We start from the raw sequence: 23,123 nt of genomic DNA, 5'->3' as shown, positions 1-23,123 counted from the left end.
GGGAGCTTGGGGGGTTGCTGGTACCAGGATGTTTGGGGATAGCGCCAGCAGAGAGGGGAGCTTGGGGGGTTGCTGGTACCAGGATGTTTGGGGATAGCGCCAGCAGAGAGGGGAGCTTGGGGGGTTGCTGGTACCAGGATGTTTGGGGATAGCGACAGCAGAGAGGGGAACTATCATTGTTTCCTCAAGAAATGCTTTACAAATGTCACAGTTAAGACTTTTAAGACATGCATATTAAATGTGCAGCTATTCACATGAAGTATTTAAAATAAGTTATGCTTTATGATATTTTCTTTGCAGAAAAGACAATAGAACAATAGTTAATTGAGAACTTTCTAAGCTCTTCTGGATGCAGATCAGAGCATGTTTACTTAGGGAATCTTAGAGCAGTTTACCATATATTTATTTCTCTGTTTTCTTAATTAACTAAGTGGGAGGAGACATTAGAGAAGGAAAAGTGGAAAAGACAGAATTATTAAAGTAGAAGTTTAAAGTATACCGTTGTCTTTCTCATTCACCCAGATTCCTTAGATCAGGGGTCACCAACCTTTTAGAGACTGGGAGCTACTTCACGGGTCCAGAGTAACACGAAGGGCTACTTGTCTGATACAGACATAAATTGTCTTGGCTATATATATACTGTATATATATATATATATGATTACATGCTGCCTGATCATGTTAATGTTAGGGACTACTGACAGTAGTTATCAGTAATAATTTACCATGGAGGCTATGGTTAATTGCTATTATGTGATCAGAAGTTCTTAGTTCAGAGTTTTGAGTTTGATTCCCTTTTGGAGCTTTTCTGTGTGATTCTAAATTGCCCACAAGTGACTGAGAGTTTGGATTGTTGCAGCAGCAGCTGTACAGCTGGACGCACTGAGAGATTTTCCTTTAAATTAAAAAAAGAAAAGTTATTGTATTTCTATTATCCAACCCTGTTTACTAATAACAAAATTATGGAGAAGAAAAAGTTCTTTTGTGCCAAAACATCTTGTATGTAGCGCGCATCAGTGTGAGTCTGTGGGGGTCAAAGGGCACCCAAACCCTAAATCTTATTGGTCAGTTTGCTTTTTCTGTGAGCTAAAAATGATGAGTGGAGTTTGAACCTCCCGTAGTTATAAGATTTCGCCAATCCTCCTCTTTCCGTGGATCTCACTGCTTCGCTTCAATGTCTTTATTATTTAGCATCGTTTGTGTAAAAAAAAAGAAAAAAGAAATAAAAGGGTGCGCTGCTTTAGTGGTTTAGTTTTGTGCCGATGTTTGCGCGTTGGAGAGGTGGTTGTGCTCCTGCAGGTCAGGTGCAGTGATAGTTTTGTACCTTCCAATCTGTCAGACATTTTTTTTCGACATCTGCTTGTGTCAGCCCGCAGGTGACCCGTCAGCTGTTCAGTTCACAAAATCACAAAAAAGCTAATAAACCGACAACCCGCCAGAACCGCGCACTGTAAAAAGCTCAGGCAGAACCTGAGGTTCAAATGATGAGTGGTTCAAACTCCAGTCATCATTTTTAGCTCACAGAAAAAGAAAACTGACCTATAAGATTTAGGCTTTGGCGTTCCCCACCTCACCAACTTAAAACTCTGAACTAAGAACGTCTGACCACAATATAGTAATTAACCATAGCTGTCCTTACTGATAACTATTGTGCATAGTCCCTAACATTAATATGATCAGGCAGCATGTAATCATATTTACTTAAATGAATTTTTGTTGTAAAGAAAATTTATGTCTGTATCAAACAGTAGCCCTTCGTGTTACTCTGAACCTGTGAAGTAGCTCCCAGTCTCAAAAAGGTTGGTGACCCCTGGTCTAAAAATAGCCAGACTTACCATGTAAAAAGAAATCAACTGTTAAGTACTATTTTTTTTTTAAATGGTTTCCACTAGTATTTTAACCATTTTCTTTCTTTCCAACAAGAATCCAAACAAGTGTTTGTAGTTGGAAGTTCTCTTTTCCATGACATCATCTTCATTCCAAATTTCTAAAATCTTCAACATTTCAAGGTTAGAAAATTTGTATCCCTAACCTTCTTGAAAACAAGAAGGTTAAAACAAGAATGTCTTGCATGGCAGGCACCTATTGTTCCACACCTAATAAAACGTCTCTTTATTGGGGCCTAATATTAGCCTGCATTATCTTGTTATTTCAGCTTAAGGCACTGGCTTGCGCAGATAGTGCCTATCTATTAGCTTTAGCCTTTGACCTAATGCTAATAGATAGGACTACAAAAACGCCATATCTCTAGTTCTAACTAACACTGAATTAAAACAGAGGGCTGAGCTGCCATTTAGAACTACTGGCTGTTTTGCCAGTAAATAACTCATTTAACCTAAACAACAATTCTATATGAAGCTTACTGAAAATTTCAAGATAAAAGCCTCAATATCCCTCTGAGGATAGTCACAGATTGACTTCCATGCATTTCTGAAAAATTTCTGAGCTCAGCACACACCATCTTTCTCTCATCGCTGTTATTACTGTGAGTGAGGTAGAGAATATGAATCGTGGTACTACTGGAGACGACAAATAGCCCTCTCAGATGCTTCAAACGGTTTTCAAGTACGTATCACGGTTCCCGAACGGGAAGGAGTTGTTAGGACTGCTTTTTTCAGTCAAACTGGCTGGCTCAAAGAAACAGAATTCTGTCAGCCCTGAGTGTCTGACAGACATGCTTCATTACCATAGCAACAGAACAAAGAGCAGGGCAGAGCAGCTGATTAGGACTACAAAAACGCATCACTGTAGTTCTAACTATGGCAGAACATGCAGGTTAGAACTACGACATGGCAGAACTGTCAGTTACTACAGAGGAGGAATGAGTCTGCCTTTAGAACTACTTGTGTTTTGGGCATTTTATAGCTGATTTTACCCAACCATTGTTACACATGGGATCAGTGTGGCCATTTTAAATTAATCTTAATAAAAATGTCAAAATAAAAGCCTTGACAGTTTTTACATCAGGTAATTGCTCTTTCGGGCATTATATAACTGATTTCACCCAATCGCTGTTACTCATGGGATTAGTTTGGACATTTAAAATGAAGCTTACTGAACATTTTAAAATAAAAGCCTGAATATTCCTCTCAGATCTTTCAGAAAAACAAACTACTTCAAACTACTGGAATTCTGTCTCTTCCTGTCTGCTTCATCACGCGACAGCTGAGCTGGTCTTTAGAACTACAATGACTCAAGGTTAGAACTACAACATGGCAGAACTGTCAGTTACTACAGAGGAGGACTGAGCTGGCCTTTAGAACTACTTGTGTTTTGGGCATTTTATAATTGATTTTACCCAACCATTGTTACACATGGGATTAGTGTGGCCATTTAAAATGAAGCTTATTAAACATTTCAAAATAAAAGCATTGACAATTTTTACATCAGGTAATTGCTCTTTTGGCATTATAGAAACGATTTAACCCAATCACTGTTACTCATGGGATTAGTTTGGACATTTAAAATGAAGTATACTTAAAATTTCAAAATAAAAGCCTTAATACTCCCCTCTGGATAATATTAGCCTGTATTATCTTTCTCTCTTAGGTTAGTGCGCTGCCTTTCATAGCAAGGCAGTACATTAACATTAGCACAAACATTAGCACTTCACTGCCCTCCACTAGTGCACCGCCATAGGTGATGCAATAATATTACCTTGCATTATCTTTTTCTCTCAGGTCAGGTCACTGTCTTGCGCAGTAGCTAATCTTAGCATTGATGCTAATTTTTAGCATCCGAACACTGGGTCCAAACCGACAGGCACACTTTGGCAGGCCCCGGTTAAATTTCTTCAGGAATTTTCTAGTTTGTTGTTATTCTGCTATTCTGAGTGCCCCAGTCAAAGTCCAGAGCTTAGTTGAACTGAAAATCTTCAGCAAGACTTTATGCTCACAAATGCCCTCCATACAATCTGACTGAGCTTTAGCAATTTTGAAAATAATGATAATAATAGGCAAAGACAGTTCAGTCTCTGAATGTGCAAAGCTAATGAGACAAAACCTAAATAAAAATACCAGCTGTAGTTTCAGCACAAGATGGTTCTATACACTAAATAGGATTGGATACAAATGTGCCATTTAACCTAGAAATTTTTCATTTGTAACTTCAAACTTAATGTTGCATGAACACATTCGCACTGTATAGTATGTTTCATTTATGAATGAAAATAAATTTCAAATATTGTTGATTTAAATTTTTACTTTTGAAAGTTTACTTAGAACTTGCGTCCAGTTAGATTAGCATAAAAAACTGTAGCAACAAATCATTAAGCAAAGGAATAATTTGCCTAGAATCTGGAAGTAAATTAAGTTTGATGGCAGACTTTCCACACGTTAAAAAAATTGCTTAAACCTTCATTTAAAAATTGTTTCGATAAGCCTAAGGCTCCCTGAAAACAGGTGTAGATTCAGACGAACAGAACTTGACAGGAAGTAGAACTCAGCTATGATAGACAGGTGATAAACTCCGCTGGTAAAAAGGAATCCAGGAGGTGAGCAGTACTGGCCACTTTTCTGGTACACACAGTTTCACAATACACAGCAACTTAACAGCTTATAGCAGCTCCATTTCCTTCAGACAGACTGGTATGGAGCACCAGGCTGCGATAGTAATCTACTTAACTTTGGGATTAGCAGCTCTCCACAGGACTCACTTTCTTTCCGTCTGTCAGTCTAACCATCTTTGTCATCACCTCTCCAACACCCTCAGTCACTATGAGACGCACTTAGAAGGTTTCTACTCTGCTTTTACTTTTACAATTGGATGCAAACGGATTAAGGAATAATATGCAAGTATTAGAGAGAACAATTCTGCTCTATAATGTTTATGTTGGTTTTTACTATAATGTAGAAAAGTCTAATTTTAGGTTATTTATTTCACAATGCTGTGCCTACATCAAATTTTAGAAAGACTCTGTCATTTGTATTCAGATTGGCTTATGAAAATAAATGTAGAAGTTACAATTTAAATAATGTTTTATTAAGTGTATGTTGTGAAATTTATCGAAACAAAAAAAATACAATCATATCAAATTATACATAGAAATAAAAAATATTTTCCTTCTAGTCTTCCATACGTGTTGCATCTGTGTCAAAAATATCTAAAGTTTTCTTCTGCATTCTTTTTAAAACGAGCAGAAAAAAACTGCACTACTATTGAACAATTATTTTAAAATAGAAAAAACTGAATTGACATTATAATTAGGCTTTAGCTATTAGCAACATTAGCATAGCTAGAGCAGCTAGCATTACAGAAACTGAAGTTTCCTTTCACATTCCTTGTGAATTGTAGTTTTCTTCCTAAGTGCTGACATTTCCAAAAGGATGTAAATGTTTCAAAATATCAGTTGTATTCAGTTTAGACTTTCCGTTTTCTCCAGAAAGTATTGCACTCTCGCAGCTTCTCAGCTTGAGAAAAGTGCAGAAATGTCTTTATTCCTTTTACATAGCTTCTTACTTCATTATACAACTTCACTAACATTTAAAATGTTTTAACTTCAGGTCCTACTCTTTACGTAAGCACTTCCACACTAAAGTGTGTTGCTGTTAATGAGATCTGGAATTCATTGATTGGGAAAAGACTTGATTTTTGAGTTTCAGACCAGCTAATTATTGTTAGCTAGTTATATAATGATTCCAATTTGATTTTGATCCATACTTTCTTTCTCTGTGTATCTCCAGTAAGTATGGAAAGAGAAATTTTCAATAGACACTGATTAGCACCTGGAGTTGCCACGCACTTATTTGTAATCATATCCTATCCATCTTATATATTTTTAAATCAGGGAAGCGGTTTTGTGATTTTCATGCTATATCTCCGTCTATAGACCAAAGGAAGGCAGATTTGATGAGATGAAAGCCACTGCCAGTCACAGGAAAATAGGCAGCCTCATGAATTCTGATCAGCTGAGGGGAAAGGTCAGACTGATGACCACCTCTGTGTGAAAACAAAGACCTTCACTCGTTATACATCACAAAAACCACCTATAAACCATGTGATCTAATGTTGCTATGACGACCCAAGAAATTGCAAGGAGGAAAATGTACACAGACACTGATGCAGGCGAGATTTACCAGTGCAGTGAAAGCCTACACAGAGAGTGTCTTTACCGTTAGCGATTGAATAAGAGGGAGGGATATTGAGAGCTGAATATAGGAGCAGAACTATGAGCCTCTTATCTGCTTCATCGTTCCCTTATCTCCTCTTCGGGCCCCATCACTCCATCTCCCTGTCGTTTTTCCTCTTCTTTCTAAGCCGTGACATGACCAAATATTTCCCTAGGGCCACTCTCCTGTATTAAGAAAGATATTACTTCAGGAATTTTCGATTATGTGTTGGGGCCAAGGTTTTCCTTTGAAAAGAAGGTGTTGGAGAAGTATTGGACAATTACTTCACCTCAAGCACATTATATCACAGCTTTTCAAAGCAGTGCAGCTCAGGCTTAGTGGAATCAAGAGAGCTTTTAACTAAATTTTAACCAGATAGTTTCACTGATTAATTGGCCAACACTCAAAGCCATCATCAAAGGCGCAACCGTTTGCATAATTTAGCTTTTATTGATTTAAAAACCTAGATGATAAGAGATAAAAGAGTGTCATAAGTGGGTCAGAATCCTCAGCACCCATGTAAATACACACAAACATGTTCATAGACCTCAAATAGATGACGTTTCCCTTTAAAAAGTTGCTCAAATGAGCAACTTGAAAGGGATAATTGCTGATCTCCACCCCCCCAAATCAACATTCTTACCATCTCCGACCCTCCAAACACAACAAAAAGCACACTGTGATCCAGACGCACACAATCTCCTGTTTCACCGCCACCTCCTGTTCCTTTGACTAATTCAGGATGATTGCACAGCTCCGTTACAGATGCAGATAAGCAAACAGAACACCTTGTATCCCCCTGCAACTCAAATTGTGTTGCCATAAATTGCTCTGTCATTTGAAGACAAACACCTGTTGAAACAGTGTGGAGGAAAACAGGTGGTTCATAAATGGCTGCCTATCTTCATACCTTTATAGCTGCTCCATACTACCACTTCAGCATCCATCCACTCACAGCTGCTACTCACAGACATACACTGAAAACAAGACTGCCGAATAATATAAGCGGTGCATCGAGTGCAGCGACCACTTCGTTTTAAGTTACAGTGACTGATTTTATGTGGTGAAGTAATTATAAACTGCTAACCATTTCTGCATCAGTCTCAAACACATTAATCATGGTGGGATACATTCCACTCTGACTGATGACACACTTCATCAAATTGTGGTCTGTTCTAAGTTGACATGTGTTTGCAAGTCTGCGAGGGTCTGCCTGTGTCCCATAATCATTCCCGTGTGTGCGTCACTGTCTGCGTGGCGGCGGTGTGCGTTCGCAGCATGTGGTGGTGGTCTGGTTTCCGCTCAGAGGGCTGTGAAGTGGCCCGATGAAAGCTCACACATGGTGGAGGTGAGGCAAGCCCGATCGCCTGTCATGATAGGGGGGCTGGAACAGCTGCCCAGCAGAACCACCCAGTCTGTGGTGGATCTTTCGCGAAGCAAGCCAAAACTTCAGTTGTCAGGAAATCGAACTGGACTGCTTCAACAAGGAGTATGTTGCCTTTTCATTCCTTTTCATTCTGTGCACTAAACCAGTTAGCCTTCATGACTGGTGTGGTACCATGGAATGGTAACAACATGCCAGACTGTGATGGATGCTTTAGAGATGAACACAGGGAACAGAGTAGCTCTTATACAGAGGAGGGAGAGGTCAGAGAATGGCTGAGTCATAGACTTTGGCCTTCACACTTTACTGGTTCAGCGTGAAAAGACTTTGATGTCACACATTTAAATCATACTTGGCAAAGGAGGTCAGACCTGTACTGGAGGCACACAATGACCCAACAAACAGTGCAATTCAACCCCGTAACACTCAACACAGGAAATCCATAGATCCAGTAATTGATGTTAGTTATACTAGTGTTTCATCACAATGACACAGCTATAAATGTGAAGGTTAGCCTAAGGGATCATTTTAATAAATGCATTAATTTTAATAGATGGTGTCACACTTAATTGTTAAATATGTATTAAAGAAGCCATCCATTCATTTAAATAATGAGTATTAGATGAGAGGGATGCACAGTGGAGCAGTCGTAAGCACCGTTGCTTGGAAAGGAGGGAGGAAGGAAGGAAGGAAGGAAGGAAGGAAGGAAGGAAGGAAGGAAGGAAGGAAGGAAGGAAGGAAGGAAGGAAGGAAGGAAGGAAAGGAAGGAAGGAAGGAAGGAAGGGAAGGAAGGACGGAAAGGAAGGATGGACGGATGGATGGATGGATGGAAGGAAGGAAGGAAAGGACAGGAAGGAAGTCAAGGAAAGTCAAGGAAGGGGAAGAAGGAGGAAGGAAGGAAGGAAGGAAGGAAGGAAGGAAGGAAGGAAGGAAGGTATGGATGGATGTATGGCAGGAAGGAATAAGGATGGATGTATGGAAGGAAGGAATAAGGATGGATGTATGGAAGGAAGGATCGAATTACCCTAGACTGCAACCCTAAAATCTTACATAAATCCATTATTTTCCAGGCTTTTCACAATGGTTCCCACTGAGGGAAAAAAAGCAACATTGCCTTCTAAACAGCATGAAAATATGTTTGGAGGGTAAATGGGTGAATCGATGTCAACATGAAGACCTTTACCAATGTTTCAAATATGCTAAAGTAGCCAGAATTCAAATGTCCCTGTTAAGGTTAAATTCAGACAGCATTTCTGGGCCAACAAAGTTATATTTTCAGCGTATTTTTCAGAGCTAAATAAAGACAAGGACTGACTGACCTGATGTAGCTATAAAATAGATGTTTATGTATGCCCTGTTTTTGGAGGGTTGTTCCTCGCCTCCACATAGACATCAGTGTGTGCAGTAATGTCCTCCACTGTGCACCTTTTCCATTCATCCTCCTCATATCCTGTTTAAGTGTCTCCCACATGTTCTCACATCTCTCTCATCTAAGCAGTCATCTTCCTCCTTCCTTACCCTTCACGCAGTCTGAAATCAACCAGAAATACTGTAAGCCTTCCTCAAAATGCAAAGCTCAGTTCGCTTCTTTCTGACCTCTAGTTCACCTTATTTCTCTCTTTACTTGCTCTTGCCTCTCTAAATCCAACAACCTCCTTGTTTTTTCCCCAAAAACACATTGGTCTGAAGTAGTTTTTATTCCTCCTTTTCGCTTTTCACAGCCGCTTCTAACAGCTTCTACTCTCCAGTTCAGCTCTAATTTGGTTTCTCTGTTCGTGCGCAGCTCTCTTTATGCATCCCTACCTATCTAGCAAGCTAGTTCCAACAACAAAACATGACTCCTGGCAACTGTTTCCCCTTGACTCAGTTCTGTCCATCAAAGAGTCAATGAGTCACACCTATGCTCCTCCAAGCTTTAACTCTAGAGGACTGTACTGAAGGGAGTTGGAATGACCGGCTGCAAACTGCAGTACAGTTACTGTTTCCTGCTGTGAGAATGTGAGACCTGACACGCATGCTTCCTATTCTGCTTTTCTCCTACAGATGCATCTCAATAAACTAGACTGTAATCAGAAACATTCCTTTATTTCATTAAATCAAACAAAATAAAACAGATTCATTATACACAGTGAGATATTCCAAGATCTTATTTTTTGTTCATCGTCATGGATTACACCAAATGAAACACAAACTTCAGAATCTCTGCTGGAAAATAACATCAGCATCGCCATTAAACTCCCGAGCGGAGGGAGTCATGCAGAGCACTTTCTGGTAAATTTCTGCTTTGACTTTGGACTTGATAAATCACAGTGGCCCATCACAGTGGACGCTTCACACTGGATCTCAAAACAACTGGATACTGAGCCCTCTCACAGTTTTCTCTGGACTCAGAACATACTCCTTAGCCCAGGACCTTTCTGATGTTGTTTCTGGCTTAACCCAAGGAATGCTACGGTTGTAGCCCATGTTGTGGATATGGCTGTGTGGCGGCTCTTAAACTGCTGACACCACACCTTTTGCTTCCACACCACTTTCTGCTAAAATGTTTGTTCAGGGCACTCTGTGAAGAGTCAGCTTCTTTAACACTAAGCTTTCGTGGCCTAGCCTTCTTGTGGATAACTTTCAAGTTAGCTGTCTTACTACTAACATTGCAGAACATAACATAAATTTTCTGGAATTAAGTATTTTCAATTATAAAACACTTAAATCTATAAATCCAAATGTTGGATTCTCATTACTTGTGAGCCATATTTATCTAATGGACATAAATAAAAACTCAAAATATATCATTCTGCGTGTAATGAATCTGAAATACAACACTTTTCAATGATATGATGATGAGATGCACCCGTATGTTACACCCTTTGTTTAAGGTTCCATTAGTTTTCCTAAACTGACAACTTTTGATCGTTATCTGGCCTTCCTCCCTCATTTAGAGTGTGAGTTTGCGAGGATGTTGAGACCAATCTCCATAATTAGGGTAGACCAGCCACACATGGGAGTCCCCCGACACTTCCCCTCCAAGACCTAAATATTCATGAGCCTCTAAACGCCATCAAGAGTCCTGTAATTATGGACAGAAAAGTGGATGGGCAGAGACAAAGACAAAAAGAAGGAGAAAGTGGGAGTCAGGGAAGGAAATGCCCTTAACATTTCCTAGAGGGTAGACAATGCAGCAGAGCTGAGTTTCAACAGAGGGCAACAAATACAAATATGCTTGAAAGATTGAGGACCTAGCATGGTTAATCCAATTTTTACTTCAACCTCTTTCTTTGTACAAAACACACAGTCGAAATCAATCATGTCAGTCCATTTTGAGAGAACTTGAACAGCAAATTCAACCAGTTTATGGACATGTGGTAATAAATATCTTCTAATTACAGGAGACAGGAGGAGGAAGGTGTTGGTTTGTATCCAATAAAAGTAGGAGAAACAACAAACATTTTGTTGTTTGACAACAAAACAACAAAATGCTTCCTATTCTTCTTTTCTCCTACAGATGCATCTCAATAAACTAGACTGTAATAATTGTTGCTATGTAATAATTCTTGTTGCTATGTCAAACAACAAAATGAGAAAGATGATTCTGCACGCTCTATATGGCTTGAGTGATAAAGACCAGCTGAAATAATGAAAAACATTTTCCATCTGTTTTATTCTGAAGGCATTTATGATGCTCCATTGGTTTGAAGTTGCACCTCCAGCACTGATCTTGGTTTTAGATGGACATATGTTCAAAAGAACAATGATGACCTCCACATACTTGCAAACATTGCTAATAGTTTCCCAATATTATTTAAGGACGCCTACAAAAGTTGACTAATGATCCAAAATTACATAATGTTCCTCTTTTATACAACAAGCTATGATGCCACTCAGAACAGTTGTGAACGGCTTTAAAGGTTAGCATGGAGGAATGTTGTTCTGATGACGTGCTGAACAGAGGGCTTTGGAAAGGACAAGAGGTAAATAGACAGAGACCATTAAGATATGGCTATGATGTGAAGTTTTTTTTTATGTATACAGCATTTCTCTAACAACTGAAGGTAACATAGTACGGTAGTTACTTGAATGTGTAAAATTGCACTATGTGCCTTGAAATTACATAATATTCCCCTGATCTAAAAAATCAGCAAAGTTTTCAACTTGCCTTGAATAGTTTGCTCAGGCACTAAACAATTCAAGGCTTTAAAATCAATCAGAAAAATATTCTAAATCAGTTCAAATATGACATAAAACAAGTGGAAGGAGAAGCGCTAATGCAGAAGAGACTCTGTCCTTCTTTCTGGTTCCAGTTGAACATAATTCTGCACAAGTTGTAGATGTGACAACAAAAAATGGTTGGTGACAAAACAAAAAGAATTACAATAATCTTACCTTATGACTGATGTGTTCATCAATCTTGTCTGACTTTGAGATTTAAGAAAGCAAGGTTCACATCGGTGTTTGGTTGACTAGAAATTACCTTCTTTGACTTGCAATCATTCACTGCAGAACAGGTGTTGACATCCAGGTGTTGACACCCTGCTTCACATCTTTGAAGCGGGGTAGAATTGATCTTCCTGCCCAAGATTCATTGGCTCTCAGGAAGAAAGAAATCTGCACATCATCTGCATAACAATGGAAAGAAATACCAGAAGATTAGACCCAAGTTTGTTGCATCAATCATCAGCATTATCCGCCATAAACACAGTAATCAATGTTAGGGTGAATAGCACTAGGCCAAGTACAGATCCTTGAGGAACTCCACAACTTAAAACAAAGGAGTAAGAAGCTATTTAAAAAAGGAAATTGTATTTTTCTATGACAGCATGTTGGCTGTTCATTCTGGCTGCTATTAGCAGTTTTGGCCTTTCATACCCAGAAATGTTGGGTATTAAAAAAATGAAGATTTTATCAAAAGATCTCAGTTTATACAATCATTGGAAATGCTGAATTGGTCAAAGAGCAATTTGACCAAATATTTACTTGATCTTTCTCTCTCTCTTAAATAATCAAGTCAAGACTCTATGTTGTCAAAGGAAATCACATAGTTTAATGTTTAGAACATTAATCCTGTCCACATTAACTGCAAAAATCAGAGAGTGACTGTAATTTCAAACATCAAATCCAAAGTCATTTTGTGTTTGTTTTAAAATATGAGTGAAATCTTGTTTTTCCTCTCCCATACACGCATCACATCTGCATCTAAATTAATGGCTGCTCATGGCAATTGTTTGTCGGCAGGAAAAATAAAAAATAAAAATAAAAAGATTTAATCTTTGAAAACCTAAATCTCTGATCGGTTCATGTATAACGTTTAGATTTTAAGATATATGTACCCACTTTTATTTATTCATTTTACTTGAGCTGTGCTGATTTACCTTATTTGCTTGATATCAATTCTTGTCTGGGCTGTAATTTTTTAAACCACTAGTTTACTATACATTACATGCATATAAAACTAGTTTATTCCAGACACAGCCATAAAACTCTGTTCACATACAAATTAATACAGTTTTGTATCCCATGTTTTGCTGTATTTTAGCAAAAACGAAAGGTTTTGATTTGTCTGACTGGCAGAAACCACAGTGTTCTAAAAAGAGAGTTGAAAGAGGAGCACTGCTGTAATAGATCCAGCTAAAGGAGAAAGAATGTGTTAATTTATGCTTCATCACAGAGCAAACATGCTGCAACAACACTTAAACCCAAAAATAGTGAAACTAAATCGTTTCTTGGCCTTTTTCATCCTCCCGCAATCACTCCAACTAAATGAATGTGGCACAACCATAAAGCATGACAAAACACAGTAACTGTCCTTGTGACTCTGACTAATGAGTTGTAGATGGTCACATGTTTTGAACTAAACATTTAACCAAAGATTTTGTGTCGAGGGTTTTTTTGTAATATCTGCAGCAGTGTACGCAAAGCATATTCAAGCTAACACACAAAGGGATGCAGAAGTTGTTTAAATAGACTGTAGGAGGTATAGAAACAGCAGCCATAACTACACACATGTGGCCTCTTCATATCTAAATTGAGAGAAAATAATTCTGAGAAGTTTTCGAAAGAAACTTAAAAGTATTGAATGAGTGTTCATCACTTGAATGTTTGAGTGCATTGCAGTGTGTGGTATTAGGTGCAAATAATAGAAAAGTTGAAATTGTGATTTTTGCTACCTGTTTTTTTTTTACCGTTAAAATAAACCAAGTCATTTAGACAGAGGATTCATTGTTGCTAGATGCTTTTTGGGAAATAGATGAGCAATAAAATATTTGCTGACAAATGAAGAACTAAGGAGCAAGCCTAACCAGCCAAATTACATACTTGTTGTCTAAAGGTCACCTGCTAAGAAATTGGCACATGGTTGGATTCATGGTTTTATTCAATGATTAAATGTCCTCAATAGGGAGGATGAGAAACTAGAGACAAATAAACCAAAATAAAAAAATAAACTGTTCCTACTTTTCCCTGTTTGAAAAATCAGACACTACTCTAGCATTTTTTTGACATCGGTCACATCTAGGGTTACAAAACGCTATTACGTTACCATCCAGATCAAATCTTGCATAGTAGCAAATTTCAGCTGATTGTTCTGAAAAACAATATTTAGATACCTTTGTCTGAATACTTCAGTTCATCACCAGTGATATCATGGCCTAATATGAACTTGGCTAAACCTAAATACTTCAGATAGCATATTTGTACCAAAAAAATCAGCTCAGCAAAAACTAAAAACTAGGACAATTTAAAAGAAACAATGCAAGAATACCCCACAATATTAAACTACACTAAAAATAAAAACAAAAAAGGCCTGAATTAAAGGCCTTTTTTCATAAGCTGAATTACAGCTTAGATTATGGATGAATCTTGTTTCTGTATTGGCATGAATGTGTTACCCATAGAAATCTTTGTCTGTGTATATTACTTAAAGCCACCAAATAATCTTCTGGGGGTTGAAATTTGACGATTTTCAGCTTGACCGATTCTGACTGGCATGCAGTTGTTTAGAAACTCAATAATCTTTTCCCTTACAGTGAATACACCATATCTGAGTGATACAAGAGCATACTAATGGCCTCTGGATGTTGCTTCTGGAGGAAGACCAAAAGTTGGCTCTTTTCACCATGACAGATTTAAAAATGGCATTGAAAGAAACTAAAGTTGTAAGAAGTCATTTAAAGGAAAACTATTTTTTTTTTTTCCACTAACAAAATATTGCACATCTTGCTTTGATTTGAATTTTATTAAAAACTAGTCTTCACAGCTTTAAGCCATACAAAACCAAAGTTAAGAAATCATTCACAAAATCCTGACTGGTGCATTTCTAGTATGTACCCACGGTCTATTCAAACCCTCAGTTTCTATGCATATCAGATCTAATCCTTTATTGTTAAATTATACATTTACAAGTTAACAGTGGTCAAAATTTAATTTGTAAAGATGACAGTCATGATAATGTGCTGTAACTCTGTCCAAGCGTAATCGGGAACAAAGCCTTTGATAATGTTATTAGTGCCTAACAATAAGAGGACAAGTCCCAAAAAAGAGCTGGGAGACAAGCCTACTGCACTTCACTTCATTATCTCAGCTTGTCAACATTTACACTCGTGGTCCCCCGGATGGACTTGTCACATTACTTATCCTTTTGGCCCTTTTTACGGATAGTTTCTATCTTCAGATTGGCTTTCAACAAGAATCAGTTCATCCCAGTGCCTCTAAAGCCTGAGGACAAATCTGATCCCGCATCCAGTCATAAGTACAGTTTATAAAGTGCGGTAGCCGGGCTTCATGGGGCTGTCTGGTCTATTTTTGGGTATCTGAGCCTGCAAGGATTCCTGTTACAAACCCCCTCTGGGAGATATGTGAGAGCCTAATTGTAGAGATTGCAATGGGCAGGAAGTTTTTCCATTTTATCCTTTAGGACAACAAAATCTCACTTAACAACCAAGAAGGCTCGAGTAAGTCTATTTTCCTCTCAATCATCAGACTTTAAGTAGATACGTCCCACCATCATACGCCTGCAACAAATTCCAAAATGAGTCAGATGATTTTTATCTTCCTGGAAAACTTATCTGATAGTGTTAGGACAGCCATGAAATCACATGCAGATTGTAGTAAGAGGCAAGCTGGAGAGAAAAAACACACACATCCACACACACCAGGTCTGCATCACCCTAAAATGACACAGCCAACAGTATGGTATAGCAAGCATTGCCGTCATTTATATGTAAATCAGGACGCCCCCTCTCTACACCCTCTGCAAGTCTCCAGACACAGAAAGAGAGCGCAAACTTTCGATCAGATCAGACAACAGGTGATTGGGAGCGACAGGGAATCAAATGATGCGTGACGAGATGGAACAAGATGAGGTGAAATGAGCTCGTATCACGGCGCTTTACGAGGAGGGGAAACTATCTGGAACCGAGGTCTGTTTGTTCCAACAGTAATGATTTCGTGTTCCCTGTTGTCACCCCAAGGGCTGCAGCGATGCTGCCGGGTTGTCGGGCTGTTCTCTCTGCGATCGGAGCTTTGATTAACGACTCGCTGCAACAATCGCTCCCCAAAAAAATTTGACACATTTCACATCGGATGACAGTCAGATGACAAGGGGCCATCAAACTTGGCCGGGATAAGTGATGAGCAAGCGAAATTTTCATGGTGCACGCCAGGAATGCTCATTATGTTTCCATCTCTCATTTAGACAAGGATCTTACTGTAAAATGCACTCTTACTTGAGGTTTCCTGTCTAGTGCAGTGATGCCTGCGGGTCACCAGTCCATTAGCAGACAAAAACCCACAAACATTTGCTGGTTACATATACATATATATATATATACAGTATATATATGTACTGTATATGTATATATATTTAAATAGCAAGAGCCTGCCAAGGACAGGAGCAGCACAGCAGCCACCCGTTTCTCTCCGAATGGGACAGTTAATGTCATTCAGAGAGCAGAAATGAATGAGAGAGCAGTCTTTCTTGAGTGACGTCTGTGTGTTGAAGTGAGCGTCCCTGAAGTGTGCCCAAGTGAAAATTTTTTTGAAAGCTCAGCAGTCCATCAGAGACTCAACAAAAAGGGCTCCTGAATGTAAATCTCTACACCACTCCATCTGCCAGAGCGAATGCATACATTACCAGAACCCTTCAAAAAACACACACACACACAGAGATGACACTAACATCTCTGAGCCTTGCAAGGTTTTTTCACATTTTGTTACAACCACTACCCTGAGACCATAGTGTATTTTAGCAAGACTTTATGTGATAGAGACCAACACAAAATTCTTCTTTTTTCTTGTCATTCTTTTACAAAGGTCACAATTATGACCTTTGTCACAATTATGTTGGGCACTAGCGATAGTTGTTCTGTTCTGAGTTGTGGATCTCTGCAGCTCCTTCTCTGATTAATCCTCTCCTTTTCCCAGCCAGTTCAGGTAGTTTCCAGTTGTGCCATGTTTTTTACAATTTTAGATGATAGACTGAACAATTCCCCAAGAGATCTTCAAAGTTACAGATACAGTTTAACAGCCTAACCCTGCTTTCCACAACTGAGCACAACTTGTCTGCTGTATTTCTTGGTGTCCATTGTTCTCTGTGTTTTACCAATATTCTCTGAGATCTTGACAGAACAGCTGAATTCATCTAGAGGATAAATTACAGTCCAGATGGACAGACAAAACAAAGCAACTGAACTGGTTTTATTTAGGGTTATAAAATTAAACGGCGACAGAGTGAATAGAGTGAATAAAAATACTCAATCTTGGATTTCATCTTGTAAAAGTATTGAAAACCATCTGTTATTTCCCTTCCACTTAACAATTATGCAATACCTCTTGTTTAGTCTGTGCTATAAATCCTAATAAAACATACTGGCTTAGGCTTAAACCATTACAAAATGTGAAAAGCTCAAAGGAGGTGAAGGGAAATTAATCATACATACCGGATCATGAAATATACAAAAGACCTCCAATAGATTAGCGATTGGACAAGGTTTTACCCACACCCTCGTGTTGACTGCCATAGGCACTCTGTCCCCCAAATAAAATCAGATGCAGCAATGTTGCATTTATTCATGCCTGCAAACCATGGATCTGTTTTTTTTTTTTTTACTGTCATTTAGTCTACAACTTCACTGTTTCATCCTTTAGCCTTTTGTCTGGGATGCTCTATTCTGGTTAAATCTAATCATGGCTGATGGAAAGCAGCTCCTGCTCCCTGCCTTATTACCAAATCACCTTGTCAATCCTTGGATATAAATACTCCCAAAGGAGAATGTAGAGGAGCAGTAGTTCTGAAAAAAATTGACCTAAAATTGTAACCAAAGTTCTGGTTGCTGATTAATTAAGACTGAGTTTTGCCTGTTAGTTTTGCGGATAACCTGCAACACCCACCCAGTCCTTCATCCCTAACAATACAAACTAACACCAAGTCATCAGAGGCACCTTGAGAAAACCTTTTAATTATCTCAAAGACGGGATTTTTAAGATGTGATAAATTACTGGAGATCTTTGCATGTTTATTTTAAGATAGGCTGTGATGCATTTAATGAAACTATTATTTAAACTGATCTAACAACTGAATCATTTCTACTTTCCTACTTACACTCAGAATACATTCTTAGAATATAGGAGATGATTTAGCGGGAGGGAATGAAACTAAAATGGTAAATATGAAAAGTGAATCTCAGTGGGTGTAGAAAAAGCATTTTTAATGTTTACCAATTAAATCAATGCCTTTTTTTCAGAGACACATTAAGAAAATTTAGACCTTGATATTTATTCTGAAAGAACTATCAGAAGATAGTTCTTTCAGAATAAATATCTTCTGAAAGAATCCAAAACTGGATTTGGTGTCCAGTTTTTTCATATGACTATTTTTTGTGACATGTAATTCAAATTTAAGGTTTGAATTTTCAAAACATTTTCAGTGGAATATTATATGACTGCGGTAAAAATTACTTTTTACCACAGTTGGCGACAACTCCACAGGGTGCTGGAGCACAATGACAATGAAGGAGAAAAGTGTTCATAAGAAAACTATGTTCATGTTTATAGACAACGCCAGATGTGTACAGAAATAAAAAGAATCAGTCCCTAGAGTGTATTTTAAGGTGTTCCGATTTGAAAGCAGCTGGAATCAGCGGCCGTGCGTTGCTCCAAGCTTTTGAAGTTCTGATATGAAGTCTAACCTCAACTGCTTAGAATAAATTGTGATCGATAGCCTCAGGTGATTAAAAGGAGCTTATATGTAGATTTTTGTGTTACAGCTCATAAAAGCATAAACCCGGCAGCGGGAGGGGAATTCATTTTAAATCTACATTTTGACTTTAGAATGAGGAGAATGCTGGATGATGAGGTGCACAAAGACTGAGCTGACAGATATGTTTAGGGTGGATTCCAAAGAGAGCATCATGGAGGCGGCAGACAGAAAAAGGAGAAAGTGTGGATGTAAGAGGGAAGCAAACAGGGAGACAAGATGCTGGTGACAAGGCTGACCTCCCGGAGACAGATAAATGACCTCCTGTCACCATCGCAATGTCCCCTCCTCCTCCTTCTCCCTCTTTGCCTTGACACTCCAGCCTTCTCCCTCATTTCAACAGGACATCCATCATGCAAATATGCTCACTTTGCCTAGAACGCGTGGAGCGCAACTCCAGACATTTCACCATAGACACAGACGTCATTTCTAATGCCTTTAATGAGGCAACTTCACTATTCATTTTGCAGGGTGGACTGATGATACAATTTCTTTAAATTTTATAAAAAGAGAATTGGGCGGCGTTTGAATTTAATGTACATTTTGTCAAACTCACCCTCTTTCAAAATTACGCATGCCTAATTTTGTACTAAGCTAAAAAAGAAGGTAAATCTGTGATTGATTATTTCTTTGTTAGCATGACAAATTCCCATTAATGATATTCCTCAAAACTGTTACTATTTTTACTACTTTTACCATTTTTCCCACAGTTTGTTTAATTAGAGCATCAACAAATATGCCATAAATTTCAAAATATGATTACTGTAAATGCAGTTACTGTGTGTAGTTTAATGACACAAATCACACTTTTTAAGTGACTAGTGTCCTAAAGAAAAGTACTACCAACTGAGTTTTTCCAACAGCGATATTTGTTTGTGGAGATAAGACTGCTGCAGCATGAAGCAACAGCGATGCAGCTACCTAAAAATACAGTAACAAATAATTCTACTGCCACTTTTATCTTTAGAATAATAGTACCACAAGATATTGTGATAAAACTTTAACTCCGTATCGCCCACCCCTGCACGTTGGACCAATGATATCCTTGCTAAATCCTATTTGACAATGTAATACAGCCTCTCTTATTGACTCTAGTCTGGTATCGTTTACTGAACTGAATAATTGAAGTTTTGAAGGAACAAGACATACTGACAATTCAACAATTTATTCTTTTAAACAGGGACATCAGTGACCTTTAACAACCACAGCAGCACCTGGTGACCATCTCATGCTGGACACCAGCTTGGTCACACGCCAGTGTAGGGACTGGAGCTATGAAATATTTAGATTTATAGTTCAGATTCAATCTTAGCTTCAAACAATCCCAAAAAACAATGTGACAGTCAAAATGAAAAGACAATTTGTTGAATTTTTTTGGATGTTTGTGCTTCCTGGAGTCTTGTTTGGAAAAGTCACCAGAGAGAGAGAAAAGAAGGAGCCTTGAAATGTCCCACAGGGAGGTATGAACTGACACATTTTAGAAGCATCCTTTCTTGAAGAAAAAGTCCACGACTAATCAACCAAAATTGCAAAAGAACAAAATGCCAAATGGGGGGAAAATAACCAGCATCTGGCAGCAGGGCTGCTGCAGATGTTGAACATCTGTTCATCCACCTGAAAAATGGAGCTTGTCAGAATCTAAGAGCAACTAATATAGAATGCAATAGTTTTTTTTGTTGTCAATGAATGGCAGATGGTAAAGGTTGTTTTTTTTCTTTACCATCAAACAAACAAAGATTAGGGTGTTTTTTTTCCAGATTGTTGAAGAGCACTTATATTTTCAAGACCATTCACTGTTTTGCAAATGTAAGGAATTAATTGCTTTTAAATAAATGTAATTTCCGATAATGAGCAAAAATAATACTGATTGCTTTTTTTTTTTTTTTTTGCAGTATCAAGAAATGCTTGGACTATGTTCAGGTCCATGTCAGGAAAACAACCAATTTAAATCCACTCTAGCACTGTATAGTTTCTCTCTAAATATAAGTAGGGTGTATATATGTTTGACCCTGTATATACAACTTTAATCCTCCATGGAAAATACAAGATAATAATGAGGTTTTTGCACGTCTTACACATCTCTCACACTCTCTCTCTCTGTCAACTATTATCATCCTTCTTTTTCTCCTTCACATCATCCTCTTGCCTCCATCATCTCTTCACACCACATTCCCTCCCTGCTCTCACCATCTGTGCTCCATCTTCCATGTCACCTTACCCATCACATCCTTGTAAATGTCAAGGTGTAACCATTACAAAGAACTCGTCATTCATGAAGCATATAGTGAGGAAGTAATAATAGGCAACCAGCCAGCATCCTATTGCTTTATGGTGCAGATGACATTATTATTGCAAGCATAGGAATCGTAAATAGAGAGCAATCACCTGAATCCCTCTTCAGGTGAGGTTGTGGCGTTTGTGTTATGCGCTGTGAAAACTTTAGCGGGCGTTTAAACAAAGAGAAAGACTCCATAAGGCTTCTATAAGTGAGGAAAAGTTATTATGTCCGGTTGAAATGTTCGCATAAAAACTGAAGTGAAGACACTTTTTGGAGGAAATCTATCACTACAACCCTGAAGGCTGTTCATCCGGTGTAAACACAGAAGCACTCACCGAGCAGCGACTCTACTTGCCACCAAATGCTACTTTTCCCAGCGGAGTTTTCTTCGAAATTAGAAGAAACGTCTCCTCTCTTTTCCTCCGCTGTTGACAGCTACGTTATTCCAGTGCTGTTACAGATGTTTCAACAACCAAGCCACGGTGTCTTTGTTGCGGTTAAAGGCAGCTCGAAATACCCATGCAACCATGGGAGCCGACGCTATGCTCTGTGTCCGCTGACTCCTCAGAGCGAGCGCTGATTGGCTGCTCCCATCGTAACGCGGTCTTACACTCTGAAGTGATAGGCCCAGAATTTAACGTTATGTTCAAGTACTATTTTGAAAATTGGGATTCAGAGTTTAAGTCTTTCAGGGGTCCAAATGAAAAAAAAAAACAAACAAACAAAACATAATTACTATTAATAACAAAATGTGCAGTCAGAAAAAATATCTAAGACTATTTTAAGCATCCAACTGGAACTTTTATCATTTTATTTCTTTAAAAGAAAACAACTAATATTTTACAAATGTGCAGATTTCATCAACTTAAATGCGCTTTATTTTAGGGATTTCCCGTGATAGCCAAACAAGAAGCAATGGGAAATTTTGGAGCTGTGCGCTGGTGTCCTCCCACCAGGATTCAGTACTTTTTAGAAACACCTAATAGTATTATCTCTGCTTTTTCTGCCTTTGGAAAACAGCTCAAACTTGTTCAGACATGAAGGCTTTCAGGTCTTGCCACAGATTTGTCAATGGATTGAGGTGTGAATTTGTCTGGGTCATTCTAGCAGATGACAGTGCTATTTTATTGCTGTTCTGCCCATGTTTGGCAGCCATGGTGTTGTTTCATAATCGCCCTAAATGTCTCCCATCTATCATACCCATCAACAAACTTCTTTGTCTCTTAAAAATAAAAGCATCTCCATAGTATGATGCAGTCACCACCATACTTCAGTAGGTTGGGGTAAGTGTGAAGAGCAGTGTTAGCCTTTCTGTACACAGAACTTTACATGTAGGCCTTAAAGTTTCATTTTGATTTTAGACCAAAGTATTTTCTTTAAAAGGTTTTCTGTGTTTCCCCTCTATATTGCCTTAGATAAACATTAAATAGGATTTTTCAAGGCTTTCTTTCAACAGTGGCCATAACGCCATTAAGACATGTGCATACACCACTTTATCCATTAGATAATCTAAAACGCATTAGGATGCATAAACACTTCTAAGCTCCTTAATTTCAAATAATTACATTTTATTTAATTCACCTGTTTAAGTATGATGTTTTTTTAGATGAAAAATTAGCAACAACACCGCTGTTTTTTGCCAAAGCTGACACAGTTCTATGTATCACTTACAACCACAGCTAAGACAATTCCAGTCTAAAGTGTCAGTATAAACACATTTTCCACTCAGGGTGTAAACCGACTCTCCCTTCCTTATCTGCTGCTTGGAGTGCATCCTCAGCCTCCCTCAGGTCAGTACTCCCTGGGTCTCAAATCTCTCACCACACAGCAAGATTTGTACTGCACAGTTCAAAAATGTTTGTTTAGTATGTTTAAATATGTGTGTTTGTGTGTGCGTGTGTGGGTGTGTGTCCCAATTTGAAACTAATTGAGAAAGATCCATGGGGAAAGACTTGAAAATTGATGTTCACACTCTCCATCCAGACTTCATAATTGGTCTAATTGGTCTATCACATAAAATCCTCGTAACAAACTCTGAAATGACAAAATATAGGAAATCTTTAGGCAGCATATAACTTTTAAAAAATTCCTGTAACTAATTCAGCTTTTGAA

General features: G+C 38.3%; 1 protein-coding gene across 2 annotated transcripts in view; it reads right to left on the bottom strand.

Annotated features, from left to right (window-relative positions):
- LOC102237248 (SPRY domain-containing SOCS box protein 4-like) overlaps positions 1 to 21,563 on the bottom strand; it is a 78,636-nt gene extending 57,073 nt beyond the window's left edge. Inside the window, exons 1-2 of one of the 2 annotated variants that reach the window (XM_023336021.1) lie at positions 21,347 to 21,563; positions 11,869 to 12,101 (exon numbers count right to left, since the gene is read on the bottom strand). The gene's annotated coding sequence lies outside the window, so the exon portion shown is untranslated. The remainder of the gene's footprint in view (positions 1 to 11,868; positions 12,102 to 21,346) is intronic. The other variant, XM_023336022.1, reaches the window with a different exon arrangement.
- Between the last annotated feature and the right edge of the window lie 1,560 nt (positions 21,564 to 23,123).

The sequence above is a fragment of the Xiphophorus maculatus genome, chromosome 6 (assembly GCF_002775205.1).
Source record: "Xiphophorus maculatus strain JP 163 A chromosome 6, X_maculatus-5.0-male, whole genome shotgun sequence".
NCBI classification, from domain to species: domain Eukaryota; kingdom Metazoa; phylum Chordata; class Actinopteri; order Cyprinodontiformes; family Poeciliidae; genus Xiphophorus; species Xiphophorus maculatus.
This window is presented reverse-complemented; position numbering and strand designations above follow the sequence as displayed.